Source organism: Triturus cristatus, chromosome 5_1, assembly GCF_964204655.1.
Source record: "Triturus cristatus chromosome 5_1, aTriCri1.1, whole genome shotgun sequence".
Lineage (NCBI taxonomy): Eukaryota > Metazoa > Chordata > Amphibia > Caudata > Salamandridae > Triturus > Triturus cristatus.
In genome coordinates this window covers 419,308,810-419,333,393 of record NC_140587.1, presented here as the reverse complement: position 1 = coordinate 419,333,393, position 24,584 = coordinate 419,308,810, and the positions used below count along the sequence as shown (strand labels likewise).

At 49.0% G+C, this 24,584-nt stretch overlaps 1 protein-coding gene across 3 annotated transcripts in view; it reads right to left on the bottom strand.

Moving 5' to 3' along the window:
• Nucleotides 1–23,113: 23,113 nt before the first annotated feature.
• RGS22 (regulator of G protein signaling 22) overlaps nt 23,114–24,584 on the bottom strand; it is a 1,028,745-nt gene continuing 1,027,274 nt past the window's right edge. For all 3 annotated transcript variants that reach the window (XM_085605181.1, XM_085605183.1, XM_085605184.1), the window contains one exon: nt 23,114–23,272. The gene's annotated coding sequence lies outside the window, so the exon portion shown is untranslated. The remainder of the gene's footprint in view (nt 23,273–24,584) is intronic.

Sequence of the window (24,584 nt, the reverse complement as noted above, 5' to 3'; positions counted from 1 at the left end):
GTCTATGGTCGCACCTAGGTACTGTTGTACGTGTGCGGGTTGGAGATGTGATTTTGAGTAATTTAGTGAGAACCCTAGACTGAGAAGAAGGTGAATGGTGCGGGACATGTGGCTGGCACATTTTTGGGCTGACTTTGCCTGAACAAGCCAGTCGTCCAGGTAAGGGTAGACGTGAATGTGTTGCCTCCGTAGATGTGCAGCCACAGTAGCTAGGCACTTTGTGAAAACCCTGGGTGCTGTTGTCACGCCGAAGGGAAGAACCTTGAATTGGTAGTGCTGCCCCTGAATAGTGAACCTGAGATATTTTCTGTGTGAGGGGTGAATGGGTATGTGGAAATACGCATCTTTGAGGTCTAGCGTGGCCAGGAAGTCTCCCTGTTTGAGAAGCGGGAGGACTTGTTGTAGGGTGAGCATGTGGAAATGCTCCGAGAGAATGTAGTGGTTGAGGGGTCTCAGGTCTAAGGTCTAGTATAGGTCTGAGTGACGCGCCCTTTTTTGGTATTAAGAAGTACAGGGAGTACACCCCCGTACCTTGCTCGTGGGCGGGTACGACCTGTATTGCGCCTTTTTCCAGCATACTTAGCACTTCCTGCTGTAATAGCGCTAAGTGCTCTGAGGACATAGGACGGTGTTTTGGCGGTATTGTGGGTGGAGTGGAGGTTAATTCTAGGCAGTAACCGTGTTTGATAATATCTTTGACCCACCTGTCTGTGGTGATGGTGTTCCACGTGGCCAGGAACCTTTGTAGCCTCCCCCCGACAGGTGTTATGTGGTCGGGAGGAAGGGAGAGGGCGTCACTGTTTGTTCTTGGGGGAGGACCTGGTATTGCCATATCCGCGTCCTCTGCCCTTTGTGCTGGAGCCACGATAACCACCCCGTGTGTTTTTATCGTAGGTACTTTGTGTGTTGCCCTTGTTGTAGGTTTGCTGTGACCCCTGTCCTCTACCTGCTCCTCTAGTTCCGGGGCGACGAAAGGAGCCACTCCGAAAGGTCTGCGTTTGGAGAGCCCCCATGGACTTTGCAGTGTCTGTGTCCTTTTTTATTTTTTCTAGGGTGGTGTCAACCTCTGGTCCGAATAAGTAGTCGGGGTTGACCGGCTGATTGAGGATGTTATTTTGAACCTCAGGTTTGAATCCGGAGATTCGTAACCAGGCGTGTCGTCGTAGCATGACGCTGGTGTTTATTGCTCTGGCAGCTGTATCTGCGGCATCCAGTGCACACTTAATGGATGCGTTTGTGAGGAGTTGTCCCTCCCTGATGAGGATCTCTGCTCCCTCTTTGTATTGGTCAGGGAGATGTTGGAGTAGGGTTTCTAATGTGTCATAGTGTGCGCGATCGTAGCGAGCTAGGAGCGCCTGGGTATTGGCAATACGCCATATGTTAGCTGCTTGGGCTGCAACCCGTTTGCCGGAGGTCTCTAGCACCTTGGACTCTTTGTCCGGGGGAGGAGCATCCCCAGTTGTCTGCGAGTGCGCCCGTTTGCGAGCATTAGCTACTACGATGGAATCTAGAGGCAACTGGCCTCTAATGTACGTAGGGTCCCCAGGCGCCGACCTATATTTCTTGTCGATCCTGGGGTTTATTACTCTTGCCCTGGTGGGTTCTTTGAAAATGTCCTTTGCTGGTTTGAGGACACCTTTCAACATGGGTAGAGTTTTGATATTCCTTTCTGAGGATGTGAAAGTATCCATTAGAAAATCGTCCTCGAGAGTGGAGTTGCACACCATGATTGGCCGCAGCACGTTCAATGAGGGCGTTGAATGCGGCAGTGTCCTCTGTGGGAGACGTTTTCGCGCCATATAGCTGCGTGTCCTGTGTATCCATAGGTGCACCCGGGTCTACAGGGTCATCCCAAGCCTGGTCAGGGTCCTGTTGGCCTTCAGGGTCCATCTCCCTGGGGTAGGGGACGTCGTCACCCATGTAGTCCTCCAAAACGTCGGTTTCGGAGGGTGTTGGAAAGAAGGGCTGTGGATCTAGGTAAGAGGTATGGAGACGTTCGTAAAGAACTGGTTCCGAATCCGCTGGCAGCTTTTTCTTTAGCGGAATCCGGTAGGAGTCCAAAGCTCGCTCGGAAGATATTCTCCGCTTGTGTAGCAGAATTCTGCCGGTGTCGGCATCGATGATGTGGGACGGTGACGTCTCCGTGGGAGAGCGTTCGGCAGGTGTGATCCTAGTTTGGGTGACACGTGTTCTGATTTCAAACAGTTTGGGCGCCGTGGATGGCGGCAGGCCAAAAGTGATGTCGGGTGTTGCTGTCGAAGCTTTTTGAGCTTTTTTCGGCTCGGAGCCCGACGTGTCCTGGAGGGCTGACTTTTCTTTGATGCGTTGCAAGGACGCTGCAACTTGACGCACCTGGAACGCCGACGGTTCTTTGGCGCCGAGCGGTTCTGTAGAGGCAGGCGTGGACTTCTTCGGGGCCACGGGGTCATTGAGTCGAGGAGAGGTAGGAACCGTCGACGGCGTCGATGATTGGGCCTTAGGTGCTGCTTTCGAGGTGGTGTGCGACGCAGCGGCCATTTTGACCTTAGTGGCCGGAGCCGATTGTTTCGGTGCCGGGTGCCGAGGCGGTTTGGCGGTGCCGATGGCCTTTTTCCGTGTGTCGGCGCCGACGTCGGCTTCTGCGAGTTCGGCACCGAAGTCCCGTTTGGTGCGGTCGGTGCCGACGAGTTTGGCTGGCGTCGAAGGTGTAGTGGGCTTCGATCCGACCAGTGTCACTTTCAGTTTCGGTTTCTGTGGAACCGATACGACTTTCGGTTTCGAGGAAGGGAAACCAGTCGTTTTGGGTACTAATGCCTGTCGCTGAATGTCCGAGGCCGGGCCGAAGAACTGCGGGATAGGTCTTGGGTAAGTCCCGAAGGCGATCCCTCGACCGGAGACATAGACTGACGCACTGGGATATCCTTCGTCTGTACGGGTAGGCCTTGCTCGTCACCGGAGCTACTTTCTTCGGCCCCTAAGGCCTCATTGTAGTCTCCTACCTCGGTGTCGGCTTCATCCCTGTGAAAGAGTTGTTCTTCGATGTCTTCCGATCCGGAATCGTGTTCGGAAGCGGGGTTGGAGGGTAGGTTCTCCACGCCTTCCACATCTTCGTCCTCGGCGCTGAAGATGTTGGTCGGGGCCGGTGCCGCTTGCTGCGCTTCAAGTCTCGCTGCTCGTCGATTCCGGAGAGTCTTTTTGGATCGGAATCGGGCACAGGCCATACATGTGGATTCGTCGTGATCCGGTGAAAGGCATTTGTTGCACACCGGGTGGACGTCGACATGGGGATATTTCGCATTGCAAACAGGACACCGCTTGAATGGTGTCCTCGATTCCATCGTCGATGTGGGTCGATGGTCTGATGCGAAAAAGTTGTTTTTGAAGTTAGTAAACTAACAAGTAACTGTCGATACCGATCGGGAACAGTACCGACGCGAACTAAAGGCCTTTTGGCCTGAAAAAACTTTTCCCTAACTTGAGTCAAGATAAGCACATCCGAACCCAATGGCGGAAAAAAACAATCTGAGGATGGAGAGGATGCCCATGCGCACTGTGGTCCAGGGGAGGAGTCACCTATCTCAGGATACTTCGAAGACTCTTCCAGGACAACAACGTGCAAACATCCGGACCCAACACTAGGCGGGGATCTATGCACAGATATGAATTCAGCAGCCCACATGCCTCGAACCGTAAAGTATTATTTTATTACCATAAGTACGTCAACTGCAGGGCCTGGGCAGTGACCAGGCCCTCCATCCAACTCCTTATAGGCAGCCAACCCCACACCGTGCAAGCAGCGGCAGCTCCTCTATTATTGCGGAGGAGCATCGCACCCCCTTGCCAGCAAAAAAAAAAAGACAATGAAACTGATAAAGAACCTTTGTTTATTATCGTTCTATTTTCCTCCATAGCGTTGCCTTGCGGGCGGGGCCACGGTGTTGACAGGCAGAGGGGGAGTGGTAGATGCACTGGTTGTCAGTGCGCATGACGGTTTGGCCAGCCATCTCAGACTGGCCAAACCGTCATGTGCACTGAAGCTCTCCTTTACCCAGCTGCATTGCTTTCATGCAGCGTCAGGATTGGCCGAGGGGATTCTGTGAGCCTGTGCCTGCCGTGCACAGTGAGGAAGACCGAGAGGAACGTTGCAGCTTCGGAGCGGGTAAGTTCTTTTCTTTTTGTTGTTGTTGTCCGTTCCCGTTCTCCCTCTCGCCCGCCACTTTACCCAGACAACATCCACTGCTGCGTGCAAGGCTTTTGCCGTGCTCGGTGTGGGGATGGCCAAAGGGCCTGGCCTCAGGCCCTTTGGCCCTGCACCCTCAGGCCCTGCACCCAATCCCCTGCTGTCGGGGGGGCAAGGAGGTTCGCCACAGGGGTTGGCACTGGACGCGCATTGCTGACTATGTGATCTTCTAATCTAAAGGGTGTAATTTTAAGTAAAGCAGATCTATTGACTTTGACAAAGGCTCAGTCACCAAAGTATAAAAAGTGGGCCTAATGTCTTTATGAAAGAGTCAACATATCAAAATATATAAAGCACACCTATTATCTTTTAAAAAAAATCACCAATAATTATAATCAAATATATGGTTCATTAAATCACACAGTGCAATGTTTAATCAAAGTGATTGCCCTAAAAAGAGTTTAATGCACAAGTTATTACTTGTGTAACGATATATCTGTAAGAGACATTAGTTAGTGATAGATTCCTTACCTTAGAATATCCCCAGGCGTCAGACTGGATCCGGAAAGTTTTGCTAGCAGTACCCCTGTGCGTTAGTAGGTGGCGTTGTGCGGCACCACGTCCGTCGCTGGTGTCGTAAGCGCCGAGATGACGTCACGGAGACTACTTAGGCGCCACCCATGCGGGCTGACGTCAGTTCTGTACACGACTTTCCGTGCCAGGAACGCAGCGCCATGCAAGAAACTGACCACTGGTGCCAAGAGACTAGGGCCCTGAAAGGGATGACCTTAACCCTAGAAATCAGTCCGCAGAACGGGGAGGATGGGTGGGGCGGTAAGGAATCTATCACTAACTGTCTCTTTCAGATATATTGTTACACAAGTAGTAACTTGTGCATCTGAAAGAGACACGTTAGTGATAGATTCCTCACCTTAGAATAGATACCCCAGCAATACCAACCCCAGTGGTGGGTCTGCGAATAGATTACACCAGAAAGTCACAGAGAACAGAACAGCCAAAGAAGCCGTCTCTCCGGACCTGACTGTGAAGGCAGTAATGCTTGGTAAACGTGTGCAGCGAGGCCCACGTAGCTGCCTGACAAATGTCCTGCAAGGGGACGCCGCGTCCCAAGGCAGTAGTGGCTGCCGTCGCCCTGGTAGAATGGGCACGCAGCCCCACAGGAGGCTCCTTCTTAGCCAACGAGTAACAGGCCTTGATGCAGAGAACGACCCACAGAGAGATGGTCCGCTTGTGCACAGCCCGACCTCTTTTGGCGCCCATGTAGCCAACAAAGAGCTGGTCATCCACCCGGAATTGTCGTGTGCGCTGCAGGTAGAACGAGAGCGCACGTTTTGGATCCAGACGGTGGAGCCTCTCTTCTTCTTTCGAAGGATGTGGAGGCAGAAAGAAGGTGGGCAAAGTGATGGTCTGCCCGATGCAGAAGGACGTGACAACCTTTGGCAAAAAAGGACGGGTCCTTAAAACCACCTTGTCCGGATGAACAGAAAGGAAAGGAGGTTTGGAAGAAAGGGCCTGGAGCTCACTCACTCTTCTGGCAGAGGTGACAGCTACCAGGAAAGCCATCTTGAGAGTGAGAAGACGCAAAGGACAGGTATAAAGGGGCTCGAAGGGAGCGCACATCAGATATGTCAAGACAAGGTTCAAGTCCCATTGAGGCATTATGAACGGCACGGGAGGAAACGTGTGCGTAATGCCTTTTAGGAAACGGTTAACAATCTGGGACTTAATAAGAGAAGGCTGATCTGGAAGCCGTAAAAAGGCAGGGATGGCTGAAAGATAACCTTTGATAGTGCCCAGAGCAGAGCCCTGCCGGGCCAAAGAAAGAAGGAACAGGAGGACTTCGGAAAGAGGGGCAGAAAGGGGATCCACAGCCCTAGCTGTGCACCATGCCACAAACTTGTTCCACCTGCAGGCGTATACTGTTTTAGTGGAGGGACTCCTGGCTGCCAGATTGACATCACAGACTTCAGGAGGAAGATCAAAAGCTGTCAACTGTTGCCGCTCAATCTCCATGCGTGGAGGTGGAGGCTGTACAGGTTCGGGTGGAGGACCGTCCCCTGCTGCTGCGACAGAAGATCCTCCCGAAGAGTCAGTCGGATTGGGGAGTCGATCGCCATGCTGAGTAGCTCGGGATTAAAGTATCTTCGTGCCCGATCCGAAGCCACAAGGATGACTTGGGCCCGGTCGCGCCGAATCTTCTTCAGCACTCTGGGCAGAAGTGGTATCGGCGGAAAGGCGTACAACAGACCGCAACTCCACTCACGACAAAAAGCGTCGCCGAGCGAGTGCCGCCTTGGAAATTCCAACGCGCAGAACTGATGAAATTGCGCATTCTCTTCGGTGGCGAATAGATCTAACCAAGGCTCTCCCCACTGCTGAAAGAGACCTTGCACTAGGTCAGAGTTCAGACGCCATTCGTGATCCATCAAGCACCGGCGGCTGAGTTCGTCCGCCCTTGCATTCAGAGAACCTGCCAGGTGTTGAACCACCAAGGTGATGCCTTGATGTTCCAGCAATGTCCAGAGGCCCAGAGCCTCCTAACATAGGGTCCAGGACCCCACCCTGCCCTGTTTGTTGCAATACCACATGGTGGTGGTGTTGTCCGTGAACACTTGCACCACACTTCCCCGGACAGAGGGAAGGATGCCTTCCTTGCAAGTCGGATCGCCCGAAGCTCCAAAAAGGTTATGTAGTCAGGACTCCGCCGGAGACCAGAGGCCTCTGATCTCCGCCTCTCCCATGTGGCCACCCCATCCCAGGAGGGACGCATCCGTCACCACTGTGTGCTCCGGTTGGGGAAGGGAGAGGGAACTACCATTGACCCAATCGCGATTCGTGGGCCACCACTGCAATTGTCGTGCAGTGCCCCCCAAGATCTGGACATGATTGGACAGGTTGCCCTGATGCTGCGCCCACTGGAACTTCAGGTCCCACTGCAGAGCCCGCATATGCCATCTGGCATGTGGCATCAGCAGGATGCAGGAGGCCATGAGGCCCAGGAGCCGGAGGGTCATCCTGACTGAAACCCGGGATAGAGGCTGAAAAATCGGAATCATAACCTGTATATCCCGGACTCGCTGCTCGGGAGGATAAACCCGAAACAGCGTCGAATCCAGAACCGCTCCGATGAAGGGGAACTTCTGAGGGACTCAGGTACGACTTCGGCACGTTGATGGAGAACCCCAGCAAATGCAGGAGGTCGGCCGTAGTCTGAAGGTGGTTGACGACTGCCTGGAGCGAGCCCGCCTTCAGCAACCAGTCGTCAAGGTAAGGGAAGACTGACACCCCTGACCTGCGGAGGTGAGTTGCTACCACCGCCATCACCTTCGTGAACACCCAAGGGGCGCTGGTAAGGCCAAAGGGGAGCACGGCAAACTGAAAATGCTCCTGGCCTACCGTGAACCGCAGGCAACGCTGGGGAGCCGGCAGGACGGGGATGTGAAAATATGCGTCCTGCAAGTCCAACGCTACCATCCAGTCTCCAGGGTCGAGGGCAGCCAAGACCTGAGCCAGAGTCAGCATTTTGAACTTCTCCTTCCGGAGGAAGCGGTTGACGTTCCGGAGGTCCCAGATGGGACGCAGACCCCCTTTGTCCTTCTTGGGGACCAGAAAGTAGTGGGAATAACAACCACTCCCTACTTCTGGCCCAGGAACACACTCGACGGCCACCTTGGCCAAAAGGGCCGTGACTTCCTGCCAGAGAAGTGTCAAGCGTTCCCCCCGACATGCGGTGGAACTGAGGCGGCATGGCTGGAGGGGTGGACTGAAAGGGAAGGGTGTAATCCTTGAGGATGATCTGCAACACCCACTTGTCCGATGTGATAGCGTGCCAGTGGGAGAGATGATGGCGGACCCTGCCACCCACTGGTGTGGGGTGCCCCACAAAGTACGGATTACGAAGGTTTGGAGGCAGAAGCAGCAGGGGCGGAGGTGGAGTGTCCCCCACGCTGATTCCCAGACCCGCCTCTGCGGAAACCGCGTCCGCGCTGAGGCTGATTCTACACAGGCTTGCTGAAAGAAGGTGCCTGGGCACCCCTTCCGTGGCCACGAAAGGAACAAAACCCAGGAGTGGCTGGGCTTTTTGTGGAAAGACCTAAGGACTTGGCCGTGGCCCGCGAGTCCTTAAAACGCTCCAGTGCACTGTCGGCCTTATCGCCAAACAGGTGAGTGCCATCAAAGGGTATGTCCGTGAGTGAGCTTTGGCCATCTGGAGAGAACCCGGTAGATCTCAACCAGGCGTGGCGACGAAGCGCCACAGTCGTAGAAATCGCTCTACTTAGTGAGTCTGCGGTGTCCAAACCACACCGAATGGCGAACTTAGCCGCATCCTTACCCTCGGCAACAGCTTGGGACAGCACAGCTTGGGTCTCTTCAGCACACTGTGGCAACACCTGTGCAACTGTATCCCACACTGCGTGGGAATAGCTGGCCGAAGAGAACAACCGCTTACCGAACTGCTCCAGCTTCTTAGAGTCCTTATCCGGCGGAGCCGTGGGAAAGGCACTCTGTGAGGTCGAGGCTTGGATGACCAGGCTCTCAGACGTAGGATGAGTGGTCAGAAAAGTGGGGTCACCAGGCGCCGGGCGATGACGCCTAGCGACATTCTTATCCACAGGGGCCCCTGTGGCCGGCTGCGACCAAGTGCCCAGCAAGACGTCCGTGAGGGCGTCGTTAAATGGTAGCAGGGGCTCCAACGAAGTGGACGCCGTCTGGAGCACTTCAGTGAGATTAGTTTTGAGAGCCACCGTAGGGACATCAAGGTTGAGGACCTCAGCTCACTGGCGGAGCACCATCGTGTAGGAGGCGCCCTCCTCCATGGTAGGTGGGGGGAGAGGCAAACCCCGGGTCGGAGACGTCGAGGACGCTGGCATCCTCCAAATCGTCCGCCCAGTCCTGCTTGGAGTCACACTGACGGGGAAGAGGGTCCTCGGACCCCTCTCAGTCGTCCTCCACCATCGTGGCGTGTGGTACAGACCGCGGCGGCAGAGCGGGAGCCAGAGAAGGAACAAACTGTGCTGAGAACGGCGCCAGGAACGGCACCGGCAGGGGCCGAGCCGGCGCCGTGTCCCAATGCGGATCCCAGGTAGGAACAAAATGGTCCTGGAACCTGGGCAAGGGCGGTACAAACGGCACCCACTGCGGCGCCGGAGGCGGAGCCGAGGGTGGCGCTGGGGCCAGATCCGGCAGCGATGGACCTTGTGGCGCCGTGGCCAGAGCCAACGGCGCAGGATCCTGTGGAGCCGAAGCTGGATACGCCAACAGTGCCGGCGGCCCAACAGGATCCTGACACGGAACCGCGGGGCCCGAGGCCTAAAAAGGCGGTCCATGGTAGCAAGAAATTCTTGCACCTGTGCGGGAGTCGCCGATGGACCCGGGTAAGGTGGGTAGACCGCGGGACTCTCGAGCTCCGAAGGAGCCGCGGGGGCAAAGCCCCCGTCCCCCTCGTCCGCATCCGAGTACCGATGGGGGAACGTCGGAGATCAAACACGCTTCTTCAACTTCTTTTTGTGTCGCCTCTTACCCAAATCAGAGGGTGAAGACTTGGAGCCTGAGGAGCGACGACTGTGGCGCCGCGAGCGTTCCCTGGAACGGCCCCTGGACCGGGAAAGGCGCTGAGACGAGTGCCGGACCTACAGCAGTTTCCAGTGACGCTCCCTCAAGGCCTTTGGGGGACATGGCCTGACAGTCCAGACAGGAACGGGAGTCGTGATCGGTCTCCAGGCAGTAGAGGCAGACATCGTGGGATCCACCACCGACATATTGCGACAGCAGGCCCCACAAGACTTAAATCCAGGCATCCCTACGTGCACCAAGGAAACCAAAATGGTACAGGAGACAAAAGTCTCAAAAAGTGTAGTCAAAAAGTGACTAAGGTACGTGCTCTAACCAGATCTGCGCGTTCTGGCACGGAAAAAGAAAGAACAGACGTCAGCGCGCATGGGTGGCGCCTAAGTAGTCTCCGTGACGTCATCTCGGCGCTTACGACGGCAGCGACGGACACGCACAACACCACCTACTGACGCGCAGGGGTACTGCTAGCATAACTTTCCGGATCCAGTCTGACGCCTGGGGATATTCTAAGCTAAGGAATCTATCACTAACGTGTCTCTTTCAGATACATGCTTATTTTAAAAAACATCAACATGTTACTCTTTAAAACATTTTTCAAGCTACAATGTGCAGCCATAGAACCAACCACAAGGGGACCCTGCACTCTAGCTGACGAGCATACAGCTCCAGCTCCAGCTCAAAGTTAAAAAAATATGGCAAGCTCTCCTTGGGTCATGGATTTAATGACCCAGTAGACTTACTGTTTTTTTGTAATGTTGCTGGCGGGCATGGGCGAGGGGGCTGCAGTACTCTTGTAATCCCCCACAACATTTTTTAAAAATGCCTGGATCTAAAAAAAATGCAAATAAGAAGCCCACACAGGGCATTATGAGGTGGTCCATCATAGAACAGTGAATAATAAATGAGCAGCACCTGCCGCTCATTTATTATTTTATTTTTATTTTTTTTAGTTACTTTTTGGGGTTTCCGGGTGCCCACCCGGGACACCCACACCTGTGGGTGGCTCTTCAGATTCATCATGGGACAAGATTCAAACCCGAAACTACTTCAACTTATACCATCTGGGCAACTTGAACTTCATTGGACTTCACCTTGAACCGAGACTGCAGGCTCAGCATCGCAGGTGGTGGTTCTACAACTCCCTCGAGGCCTAACCTGTCCTCTCAGCAAGTTTGAGGCCATATCCCTAGTCAAAACTGCTTGAACTGAACCCCTGTGCACCATGTTGACTTGCTGCTGCCAAGGCTTGTTGGCTCTGTCCTCCAGAGATCTTCAGGCTAAAAGAGGCTCCAGTTCCCAGCATCTGTTCCTGCTAAGATCTTTGTCCTCAGCGCATCCTCTGCACTGTGGGCCTGCATCTTTGGTGAGGTGCTCAAGGTCCACTTGTGAGTCCTGTGCCTTCGGCCTGTGGGTATTCTTGAGGGTCTTCTTTGACTTCAATTGGATTCCCCGCTTGCTTAGGGCCTGCTCTGACTCTTCTGCACTTTGTGAGTCCCTTGGACCTACCTTCTCTCAACGCTGCACCCTTTTCTTTTACCACGTCTTTTGCTGCTGCCAAGGCTTGTTGGTGCTCCCACTGGATACCATCCAACTGGTTGTTGACTTCCGACGTGGAACAGCTAGTGAACGGCTCCTGGTCTTCCACTGTGTTACCTGGTCCTCACAGCTGCAGCGACAAGGTCACTGTCATTGCTCCTGCATCTTCTGTCATCGGAGGTCATTGGTCTTCTGTACCTCCTGGTCACTTCCGAGTGGCATAGACTCTGTCCCCTCTGCTTGCAGGTCCTCCTCTTCGGGAAACCATCCTTAGGTTCCACTTCACTCTTTCACCTTGTTCGCCAGCGGCATCTTTCCCTAAATCCTCCATTGTGGTCTACGGCGGTTTCTGACGTCTCTTCGCACCTATGCACCTAGCTTCCCTGGTGTAGGTATCATGGTTCCTGGGGTATCCAAGGGTGGTGACTCTCCAACCGTATGTCTTCCATGGGGCTTCTTCAGGGTCCACTAGGAAGGGTCCTTCTACTGCAACTGTCCCATTGACTTGCATGGAGTACGCTGCTGTGTTTCCACTATGCACACAGCCTCCGTGGCGTAGCTGAGTACTTACCACGGGTGGGTCCTCGTGTCCCCAGCTCTTCTGAGTCTTCTGGTCCAAGTCCCGACTTCGGTCACAGTTTGGATTCTCCTTCTTTAGGATATGGACTGGAGACCACTATTTATTTGTGCTTACTTACCTGTTTACAGTTGAAATATTGTGTGTGTTGTGTTGATACTTACGTTTATAACTACACTGTGTGGTTCTTTTTCATTTAACCTACACTACAAGTTGCTTAACGCTCCTTATGGAGTAAACCTGAAGGCTGCTCTCCACAGCTACCACTTAAAGAATTTTCTATGGTTGTCTAAGACACTAAAATCACCATAAGGGTTATCTGGATTAGGGATTAGTGCAAGGTGCTTCACTTAAATAAGTGTGCACCATATACTAAGCCAGCCTCCTACAAGGGATGATACTGGAGCTGGTATAAAAGCAGCAGGAGGAAAACCATCTTGAATATGAGTGTCCCTGTTAAGGATAACAGGAGGGAGGACAAGAACTTGATGTCTTTCGCAAGGCCTACCAGTTGAGATTGGAGGTTGGCCTCGTAAGCCCGAGCCTCGTTTGCTTTAACAAATTTGAGGGGAACACTTGGAACTCTGGTGCCCATGGCATGGCTGTCGGACACTGGGTGATGGGTTAAATGGTGACTTTTCCCAGCGGAGGCCTGAGTAGGTCCCAAATATTTTGAGAACCCGAGGGCCCCTTACGGCAGCTTCATCCAAAAACAACAAAACATCTGCATATAAGGATATTCTGTTGCTAATTTTCTGGGACCATTGTAAGCCATGATACAGGGCATCCACCCTCACCCAGGCCACCAGGGGTTCAACTGCCAAAGCAAAAAGCAGGAGTTTAAGGGGGGATCCCTGATGGGTGCCACCCCTCTATGCTGAACCAGTTCAACGTAGCTCGGCTGACTCACCCCCTGCACGTACCTAATAAATTTGGGCCCAAACTGGAGACAGGCCAATAAAGCAAACAAACAGTCCCAGTCCACCAAGTCGCGCACCTTCTGAAAGTCTACCATAGCAGAGCATGGTGACCAGGTAGAATGGCAATCATCTCAATGCGGTTGTTAACCCTCACTATGTTGTTGTCTCATGGCCCGTTGAGGCATGAACCTGGACTGATCAGGGTGAACAAGGCAACTGATCACACCTGATAGATGATTAGCTAATACCTTGACCCACACCTTGACTTCTGTATTTAGCAGAGAGGTTGGTCTGTACTCACCTCAGTGGGTCACCCAGAGTTCTGGTTCGGGAGCACCACAATATCTGCTGCCTGAAGGTCTCTGGGCAATTCGGCCCTCGTCAGGGCTTCACTAAAGGTCTGCACCAAAAGCTTACCTGCCTGAGGCCAGATGGGTCTCCAAAACTTCACCGGGAAGCCATTGAACCCCGGTGCCCTACCTACCTGAAGCTGTGTGAGGGCCGTCCTCAGCTCCTCGTAGGTGACCTCTGCCCCCAAAAGGTCATGGTCAACTGGGGGCAGGCAAGTCATTGGTAGATCCGCAACAAATCAGTTTAGGTCAGCCTGGGGGTCTACAGGATCAGGCCCTAGAGCCGCTGGTAATACCCAGCGAAGACCTCTGCTATGGCCTCGCTGGCCATTACGTTACGTGTGAGGAGAGGTCTGACTCGATGTAGGCTATAGGAGCACCAGTTGGGGGGGGTGGGGGTTACACAACCAGTGTGTTTTGATTGCCCTGTCCCCCCATTGGTAGATGCAGCTGCCCGTAGCCATCCGTGCCCCACGGGCCTCTAGAATGAGTTCCTGGCGAAGCGGTCTTTGAGTGTGTACGGAACTGCGCAGGATTGAGTCCTCCGCCGTAGGTAAGTAACGCTGCTCAAGCTCGAGGACTTGAGAATCGAGTTCCCCACCGTTTTCTGGGCTCTACCCCATTGCACTTTATTAAAGCTGATAATTTTCCCACGCAGGATGACATTGAGGGCCTCCCAGAGAACGCCGGGGGAGTCCACTGACTCGAAATGCAAGTCAGGAATTGCTGACTTGCATTTCGATTCTTATTCCTTTTATCACAAACAAGGCAAAGAAAACAATCCACACAATTTATCTGACATTTTTTAATGAAATGTATGTCACATTGGCTGAAATGTAATCAAGGCTCATATAATTACAGGCTGGACTGGATTAATTTATCGTCTAAAAACAACATTATTTGGTATAATATATTCATTCAGTGCTTAGGAAACAATGTTCGGTATTAAATATGATACAGACATAAATGAAGTAAAATAGGTCGTCAGAAACACTGAGACGGTTCACTAGTTCTTTAGTTAAGACAGAAAGACGGGTATCTCTCACTACCTGCGGGCAAACATGCATTGGGAAGCATAGCCAGTCAGTCAGTGATAACTTTATTTCGGTCATAAGACCATAAAAGTACACATAAGTACATCAGCAAATACAATAAGACAATAAATAAGCATAAAAGATTAAAAAAGGAATTAAACTACATGTTATCAGTGAAGGAGGAATAAGTACAAAAATTAATTAAAAAAAATTCGTCTCCTACACCACATGCAATATAGATAGCGAGATACTGCAAAGACAATAGGGGGGTGGGTGTCATAAGTTAAAGACCTACAAGCCTGCATAAAATAACGAAATCCCAAATTCCTGCAGATGGGAATCAACCAACGTTTTCTGATTACATAGTAGGCAGGACAGAAGAACAACACATGTGCAACAGTCTCCGTTTTATAATTACATGCAGGGCAGATTTCCTGGTTCTGCGTCTGCCACTTAGATGAGAAGGACCTAACCGGTAGGGTACCATGTCTTAACTGAATGTATAGTTTTCGGGCAAGCGGAGGTTCAATTCGGTCCATAAATTCCTCAAGTTTTCGGTCTGGATTAACTATGAGGAACTCTGAAGTCAACCTACCCACCGCTGTAGAACTCGAAAGTGATTGAGAATTCTGTATACATATCAGGGAGAGGAGTTCTTTCTTTGATAGCCCAGAACATTAGGTTTCCGGGGTTACCCACAGTTCCGGCAGTCCTAGACAAATACTAACTGCATTAATATGCTGGAGCCAAGGGATCTTTTTGTGTCTAAGGACAGGCCAAATCTCAGCAAATTCTGCTCTATATGAGGCCAGTTCAGGGACTGACCACAACCTCTTCCAATACAAGATTGGTCTGGCACTTATGATCTCCTCTATTGGGACTAAACCAAGGTCAAATCTAAGGGGGATCAAAGGCGTGCTAGAAGGGAGCCCTACAAGAGTTCTTAAAAAGGACTGCTCAGCCTTCATGAGGGTCCCTGTCTGCTTATGTCCCAAAAGTTCAGCCCCATAGATTGCAGCCACTCTGGCCTGCCGACAGTAAATCTCCAAAGCAAGGGACACTGGTTTGTAAGTTGATTTTTTAAAAACTTTGTTTAGACCCCCCACCAGCTGAGAGAGCTTGAGTGTCGACTTCGCAATCTGCGCATTCCAGTTAAAATTCTCAGTTAAAGTAACGCCCAAATAAACAAAGGTTTTAACCCTTGCAAGGGGAGTGCCAAATAGAACTGGATTTGGGCGCACCCGCTTCGGGGGGTTGAAAATCATAAATTTTGTTTTCCCCAGATTGATTTCCAATCCCCGCAGCTCGCAGAACTTCACAAAACCATCCAGTGTATTTTGAATGCCCGATGATGTTCTAGACAGCAACAAAGTGTCGTCTGCAAACATCAGAGCGGGCACTCGACCTGTAACCAATTTAGGGGCATCATTGTTTACCACACAATTCAGATGGTCCACAAGACCATTAATATAAAGGCTGAATAGTGTGGGAGCCAACACACACCCTTGGCGGACACCTTTTTGGATAGGAAATCGGTCAGTAAGCCCACCATACTTGCCACACCTTACCTGGGCGAAATTATTTTCATGGAGCCTAGATAGGACGGCCAGTAAATAGGGCGGAAGACCCAAGTCTGCTAAGACCTGCCACAATTTAGCTCGTGGGACTAGATCAAAAGCTGCCCGCAGGTCCACAAACACAAGGTAGAGGTTGCCACCCTCCACCATAGCTGTTTTCCAGTGCAAGACCTGCAGGCGAAAGATTTGATCAAGAGTGGAGGTACCAGCCCTAAAGCCTGCCTGGAATGTAGACAAAATCCCATTCTCCTCAATCCACCCCAGGACCCTGTCCAGAAGAACCCTCCCCATTAGTTTTTGCGAAGTATCAATTAGGCTAATGGGTCTATAATTAGAGGGAGTTAATGGGCAGCCCTTTTTTAGAATGGGCACAATTTCCGCTCCTAGCCAGGTGGGGGGCACATCATCCCCCTGCAAGATACGGTTAAATAGGACGACCAAATAGGGGGCCCATATCTTTGGTTGTGCCCTAAACAGGTCCCCAGGCAATTTGTCAAGGCCAGGAGCCTTATTAGGGAGCATTTTTCCTATGGCTGTTTCTACCTCAACCAGGGTAAAAAGTTCGAATGGAGCACAACATACAAGAGGTGGCGGAGGTTCAGGAGTACTAACAGACAAACCATCATAATCAGGCGTGCCATATAGATCACCAAAGTGGCTTTCCCAGATTGAAGAGGCAATATTGGGGGCAGGAGCGTGGAATTACCCACTAACTCCAGTTGCTACGATGGACCAAAATGATTTGACGTCATTGCGACTAAGCGCAAAACCCAACTCCTCCCATACTGCAGCCTCCCTTTCCTTCTTCGCATCGCTGATTGCCTTTTTATACAGGGAGCGATTTACCCTGATGGCTTCTCTGTCGTTGGTTTTTAAGACCAGCAACAGAGCCTTTTTGGCCATGCGACAAGTCGTGTTGAACCACCGAGCTGCTGCGGTCCGGGGCTGAATTACCCTCTTTACTGGATAAAGGATATCTTTTAGAGCAACAACCAGTTGGCCATGAATATCAGTTGAGCTGCCCAAAGGGCCAACTCTCCCCATCTCTTCAATGAATGGTATGATGATCTCATACAGTTCCGCAAGTTTACTGTCAGACATTTGAAATTCTGGCCACTTGACCCTCCTTCTGCAGTTTGTAATTATCAATGGGTCAGTGACTTGGTTCTCGTCCGGGGGAGGGTTTTTTAGTCCAAAGCTCCCCGGTTTAAGGGTCAAAGCTAGAGCATTATGGTCACTGTCAAACCTCAAAATGACCACAAACTCATAAAGCCTGTCCCAATGCCTTGCTTCAATAAAGATGTAGTCAATTATCGAGGTATGATTTAATCTATTGAACGTTACTTTCCCAGGTCTATCTGGCTTCACCCTTCCATTGCATGCTCGTAATGATGCAGCTAAGGAGAGCGACTGCAGTTGCAAGACAGGGGCGGTCCAGACCTTAACCAAAGGGGTCAGCGGGTCTGGAATATTCCATAGTAAATCCACTTCATCTGAGTCTCCTACATTTGGATCCCAAAGGGGCTCAAAATGATAATTAAAGTCCCCACCCAAGATTAACACAGTGGAGGAATCAAGTGACGGTATGAGATTAGACAATACAGTAATAGCCTCAGATTCAAGGCCCCGCTTAGTTGGCCTTGAGTAAACATTTATCAAAGCGATATTTGGGCCATTTATTGGGTCCAGCAGAACAAGTTGTATGTCCCGAGAATTAGTTGGAATTTCTTGTGCCTTCACTCCTAGATACGTGCCAACCCATATGGACAGCCCGCCCGAGGGCCTGCCCCTACTGCTCATACTTGCCAGAATGTCATATGTTGCAAAGCCTGGGACCACACTCTCTTTGAGCATCCAAGTTTCTTGAAACATACAAATGTCAAATGAGGCAATAAACGCACCCCACTCAGGAATGGGCAATTTATTCTTGAGACCCGCCACATTCCACAAGAGAATTTTAACATGTTCAACATCAACAGCATGCTTAGGTGTTAGGGAGTCCAAGGAACCATTGGAATCGCTCAAGGTGAAGGACCCAGCACCAGCCCCCTGCTCAGGTATGCAATTTGAGAAAGAACGAAAGATAAGGGAAGGAGTAGATGGGGACTCGGCAGATGATTCTGATGTCAAGATCCCCTCTAGTGGTCTGAATCGTTCAATTGGGTCAGATTTACCAATATGCAGTGGTCTAAGATTATTGATTGGGTCAGATTGGGCAGTAACGAGGGGTAAGTTGGTCAATGGCCACATCTGTCAATCACAACCGTCGAGGCCAGAAAGGGCTTCAAATCTATTTAAGGCTTCAAACGGCGTGAATGGTACCAGGTGGTCCATCTTCCCGTTTCTACTCCCATAGCTCCTGGGCGGTACAATGTCCCACCTTGGGACGTTATCAAAGGTCATTGGTTTGAAATTAGGTTCCAACATTGTGTGCCCATTATTATAAAATACACGTGGGTTAGTCTGTGGGAAGACAAGAGCATAGCATAGGATCCAATGTAAACCAGGCCAGAGCAGGGTAAACAGGTGCCAGTGACCAGGCTCAGCGCACATGTGTTTATTAACCATGAAGCGAAGGGAGAGCCAGAAGGAAACAGAATATTCTGAAATAACACATAAGGAAACACATCAAAGCAATCAAATTATTAGGAGAAACCAGGGGGCAACACAGGGAAGATAGTAGCTTATTAGGAGACAATGTGATGTGTACACGTTGGGGCACACAGTGAGAATGCAGTCCAGAGAAAAGGAAGGGTGGACAGAGGTGGAGCTGAGTGAAGAATGGAGTGATAGTTAGGAACACATAAGGGGGGGAAGGATAACTGCAGACACAAGGTGAGAATGGCATAGGTAGAACAAGGGGAAGAGGAACTCAGAAGTGGCTATAGATAATTTCAGCGCTCACCACATTCACCGCTCTACCTGCGAACCTGCTTGAAAAACTGAACATGCCCGCTTCATGGAGCTTTCTTTATTTTTAACACAGCCTCACCAGTGGCTTCCCTTCCCATACACCTTTCTACCAGTGGCAGCTGTGGCCCGTAGCATGCCTTCCTGCAGGGCCCGCCGCAGCCACTCTAGTTTGCTCAAGCCCAGCCTCTCTTCCTTCACAGGGGCAGCCACTTACGACCTTCTAAAGCCTGAGGGCCTACTGCAAATGGACCACTAGCCTGGACAGAGGATTGGGGTCCTGCCACTGCGTCCTGTTGCTCGGCCCAGCACCTTGGAGCCATGACTGGCGTCTGGCTGCTGCACTGCAATGTTCCGCATGTCTCCCTGGTTGCCTGCCTCTGTTCCTGCTTTGCTAACAGCTTGCATTAGCGACTGACTCCTGAGTGGAAGGTCCAGCATGGAACTCACCTACACAGAAAAAACTACAGTGAATTACCAGCATATAATTTGAAGACCTCGTTGTGGGACTTGTTGCAGTGGTCAATTTGTGCACAGGGTTGCAGGTGGGTGGGCATCGGCTCATTTTGGGAAACCAGGGCGTATTTTACATTGCAGACTTTGACCCTGAGCATGAGAGAAAAAGGCAGAAGAAAGGAAGAGGAAGACAGGTAAACAGTGACAAAGACAGGAAGAGAGGACGAAGAAGCAGCAAGAGTCAGATAAAGAGCCAGGGAGTGCAGGGTGGTAAAAACAGAGGCATGGCATGGAGTCATAGGCACCCTTGTATTCAGCAACCTAGCATAAGGCGGCGCCAATGGCTAGCCCCTACGAATTTCAACAAATTAAGTATTGAAGCAAAATGACAAGCTGCTGTAGCTTCCTGTTACATTTCAGCAGTTTTTTTCCTCTTATTACAGCAGTTTGGTTATTCAAAATCCAAAGGTTGCTTCACTATAACATGCAACTGCAGAAAACCCTGAGGCACGGTAGTCTGGGCCAGGAGGCTGGTGAGTCTTTAGGAACTGGTTTAAATGAATGGTTATTCTAGATGACGGTGGGCAAGTCTGATGGCCAAGTGTGAAAGTCTTCTAGAGAGTAGGGACTGAAACGTCTATATTAAACTGGAAAGGATGTTGAGAGAATACTTTCAAGATGGTTTATAGTTATGCACTCACATGCAGGATCTCTTTTCGGGGTATGCTACTATACTAGGTACTACAAGTGAATACAATGTTGGTCTCTAGAGTTGTGGTGCACCCTATAGTGGAAAATTGATGTGCTCAAATTTGCTCAAGCCGCATCCTTATCTCATCACTCGGGTGCCCATATTTGGAAAACAGTGTTTTAAGCGCACACTTGACAATCATTAGTGATTAGCAGTTTTGCACAAACATCTAATTCAAAAGTAGATTTGCATCTCGTTCCTTACTATTCCAGTCTCATGAACCCATTCACATGACGCCATATTCCTTCTATGAATAAACATTAATGGAAACTACATACACTGTCTTTTCAATCTGCAGCAAGTGATATCCTCCGTTGCGTGAAATGTCAGATATTCATTGGAGTGTACAACCCTCTTCCCTTGTCCCACTACAGAATCAACATCCAGATCCCCGCTTATGTGGGATTGCCTTTGGAAAATGGCAAAAGAGAAAGGCTTTGTTTTACTTTTTTACTTTCTTCAACTAGCAGATATGTACTTATCTGACAGATACCGAATGCACTGCTGAAAATAATGAGACCTTTACTTCAGTGTTATCCAAAACACTTAGATCTAGCTGTACAGCGATTACCTAATCAACATTCGGGGAGTTGGGAGATCTTTGGACGGATGACATCTATAGTTCTCTTAGCTTATTGTCAACTGCTCTTACCCGAGCATGTTTTCAACATGCTTCACGCACGCCAGCAAAAAATTTGCTGCTCCTGAGAAATGGAGAAGTGAGTAGTAACAAAATATGGATTCTAAGACTTTGTACCTTATTTGATGTGTTGAACTTATCTTTTCAAGACATCCTTTATCTCTAGTAACCCTCCAAATTTCCAGCTATCATGCTTCCTTGCATACCAGGTGATATACTTGTGATAAACAGTGAAGACGGCCACTTCTGACGCGTTATCCTGAATCATGAAAAGGAAGTGTGCAATTTTGTGAGGACTCTGGTCCAAACACTGGCTTTGTTGATGGCTTTTGTTTGTCTGGCCATTTATAATTCAAGTTACAGTTTCTGGAAGATAATCAAAAAATGTTTGCAGTAACCATGTATGTAATTGTAATGTAAACATCAATACCCAAGCATTGCAACACGGAAAACAAAAAAATGAACATCGATGGGAGGGAGGCTAATATTGGTGAATTATAAGAAAACACAAAGCAGTATGCCAGGGAAAACTGTGGCATGTGTATAAATTAGTCATTTCTCAATTGGCAAGATATCTTTTGATCAAGAGCGACAACCGTATTTTAAAAATTCATTAGTAAGCTTAAGAAGATGCAAAATCGAGAGTTCTCCACATAGGGTGAGCTTCATTGCCATAAAACATGGATGTCTTTCAACAATATGCAATCTGTTAAAATCCAAAAACCTACGGCTACATTTTATGCTTTCCAAGGAACAGAAATACCATCAAATAGCTGCTTTGCATATGATGCTTTTTTATTGCCGAGATAGTGATTGCACATTTCCATAAATAAACATGGCTGTATTTTCCCAGGCTTCATTGCCTTAACACTCTTCATTGATAAAACGATAATGTAAACTGATTATGACTTGTAGGCTGCCCAGTTGAGCATAATCACATATCCAGTAGTACTGAAACTCATTGTTCAATTCCATTTCTGCGATCAGTGTTTCTTTCTATATATGACTACTAAAGACATTTCTGAATAATGTTCATAAGTAAAATAAATGATGTGGGCAAGCTGGTGTCACACGAAGCCCATAAAAGAATGACATCAAGACACGATTAATGTATTTTTAAATTGGTGCCAATTATTTTTACCTTCAATAATATTACTTGAATCATTTTTGTACAAACGAAATGTAGCCCTGGTTCCTCTATGAGCATTAACCATATTTCGTTACATCTTATAGTGAATAAACAATGTAGATCTTGATCGATGATCTATGAGCATCACTCACAGCTGTTAAGGACCCCCCCCCCCAATCCAAAAGCGGTGACCTTCCAAGTCAAAGACAATTAAACAATGTCAATATCTATTGTACATTAATCTGCATTGTTAGAGGCTGGTTTTGAGCTAGTTTCATCACCTGGCAAGACTGCCAAATCATTTCAAATGCTGGCAAACTCCACTTTGCATATATAATAGCTTTTTTTATGTCTCAATTTGATACTGTTCCTTGAAGTACATTGTAAAGATTTTAAAAGATAAGCAACATAACATTTAGTAAATAGATAACATGGTGTCCTGAAAGTTGGCTGATGAGAAATGGAATCCTCTAATATGAAGAGATCCATTAATGACCACGACATTAGAAAAAAATTTGCAGGAGGAAGTTGTACAATTTCATGTCTGGAAGTGTAAATCCATTTTCTGGGGAGGATGGGGTGTATGTGTGTTTATGTATATATATATATATATATATCTATACATATATATATATATACATATATATATTTTTTTTCCTTTCTTTTTTTCCAGGATTAACATGAAGTAAACCATAAGGCTAGACACCAGAAAGAGTCTGAATGCAAGACAATGAAAGAGCAATTTGATGAGCCAGAGACCCAACTGGAGCCCAGATATGAAAGGAGGGAGCTGTGGAAATCTTCAAAGAAACTTAATGGCCGTCAGCCTGTTTAACAATATTACTCAAGCGCCACAACTGTGACTGAACACACTGTCTATTGAACTCCAAGTTTCTCGATGTTTTTAATATGTTTTAAGTTTTTCTGGCCATGAAAAAGCCCCCAAAGGTCAGAACAGATGTGCTGTAAGCTTAGTTACTGCACTCTGGTCACTGCTCAAGCTGGAACCACAGACTGGTGGGGAAGGTGGCTTCCTCTCAGTGTGCTTATGAGATTGTGTGTAGTATACGTCAGGTGCCTTCTGTAAAAGGACTTGCCCGTGAGCACACTGGGACACTGTAAACACACACAAATGAATCAATGATAGCACAAAGGTAAACATGAAAAACACTGATTGCCAAAGGTGGGCACTGTCTGGACGCCCCTGCTGGAGCTATGAGCATGTCATAGGAAAAACAATCTATAGTTTTTGTTATGATGTAGACTTCCCTCCCATAGGGAACTGTCATAAATGCTTCAGCGTGTTAAACAATGGCCACTGTACGGATCCAATCCCTGCTAACTGTATCAGGATTTGAAGAGTAAGCAATGTCCACATTAGCTTTACAATCCTATAAGTAGGTAATAAATGCTCATGTATGAAGTCTCTTGCATGGTCAGCAAAGAAGCAGAGCCTTCCAACCCAAAGTAGGCGACCCTTGATAGTTGTTGTTCGTCTTTTAATATTGTATGGCACTGTATCCGGAGAGTACACATTTTTAAGTGCAAACAAAACAAAGCTTTATTCTATCGCAGGCTTGCTTCTGGCCACCAGGGTGCTTCCATGATGTGTTATGTTTTTTCATCAGGTAGTAATGCCTCCTAAAAAACAATGAAACAAAGATGATACCGGTTCCAACGTTAAAAAACTGAAAATGCACTTAACAGTCTTCACAGATCCTGATTCTGTTATTAATGAATGGACAAACACACAATTAATGAAATGCTACATCCTTTTAACAACTAAATTGCTTCAAATCGATTCCAGTGCACTTATTAGAAGTGAAAGTCATCTTCCAGTTTTAGGAGCTGCATTAAGGTAAGGAACTTCTACCGTGTAGTTTCAGGAAGTGGCAGCCTGGTATGATAACTGCTGAGGCTTTGAGTGCTAACTTGCTAGAGGGGAAACTAACTAAACTAGGTTTTCTGAACTCTACTCAAATATTCAGGTGGAAAAAAAGAGGACTATGGTATTTAATTAACTGAAAATTGCAAAGCGATTCCACACCACATAGAAACAGCCTTTAAATGTATGGGTTCATAGATAATTCTAATTCAGGTAGCTTATCCTGCTTAGCAAACAAATATACCTTAGCATAACTCCTGAAAAATGTATAGCTTCAAGTGTGACCATGAGCCAACTATGTGCATGAAAGGATGTCTTTGAGTTTGCTAGGGTGTTTTAGAAATGAACTGTGATCAAACTCTGATTTGAAGACCTGTTGGGTTGCTGTGGGTGGTGAAGTTTGTTTCAGACGGCCGGGGTCTGTCTCAGCCCCTTGGACCTACATGTATGCAATCTGCTGTCCCCCTTCCTGAAACCCTTTGTATCCGTGGGGTTGCGGGTGTGGGAGGGGTCAGGTCTGGCACAACAGCACCTCTGAAGTAGTTGCAATGCCCCTGCCAGAGAAAGACCCTCTCTTCCCCCACTTGGATCTGCATTCCTTTGGCAGAAGGTCTCCATTCCATAGACCTACTGGTGAAAGCCTAAACTGGATTAAGGGTGGGCAGCAAAACTGCTTTTATTTGCACATGGGTGGATCACGCCAAGATCTGAAAGCAGCAGAGCAGCTATCTGACCAGACTTCGCCATCAGGGGAAGATAAGCAGGAGCCTCTGCGACCAGTATCATGTTCACCATTTCATCTCGACATGCAAACAAGTCTTGCACACCAGAGTAAGAAAGTGATACAGAAGATCCTGGGGTGGAAATCATCCACTCTGCTACCCTGTCAAATGGGCAGAGGTCAGGAATCATTATGAAAGCACAGCGCTTTGACTTGTGAAGTGAAGGACATCTGCCTATGTGAGAAGCTGGACAGCAGCTGCCAGGAGAAGTCACTGACATACAGCAAAGAGCATTGCCCAGAAAACTGAAAAAACCTGTGGAGGACAGCGTGAGGGACTGAGACTG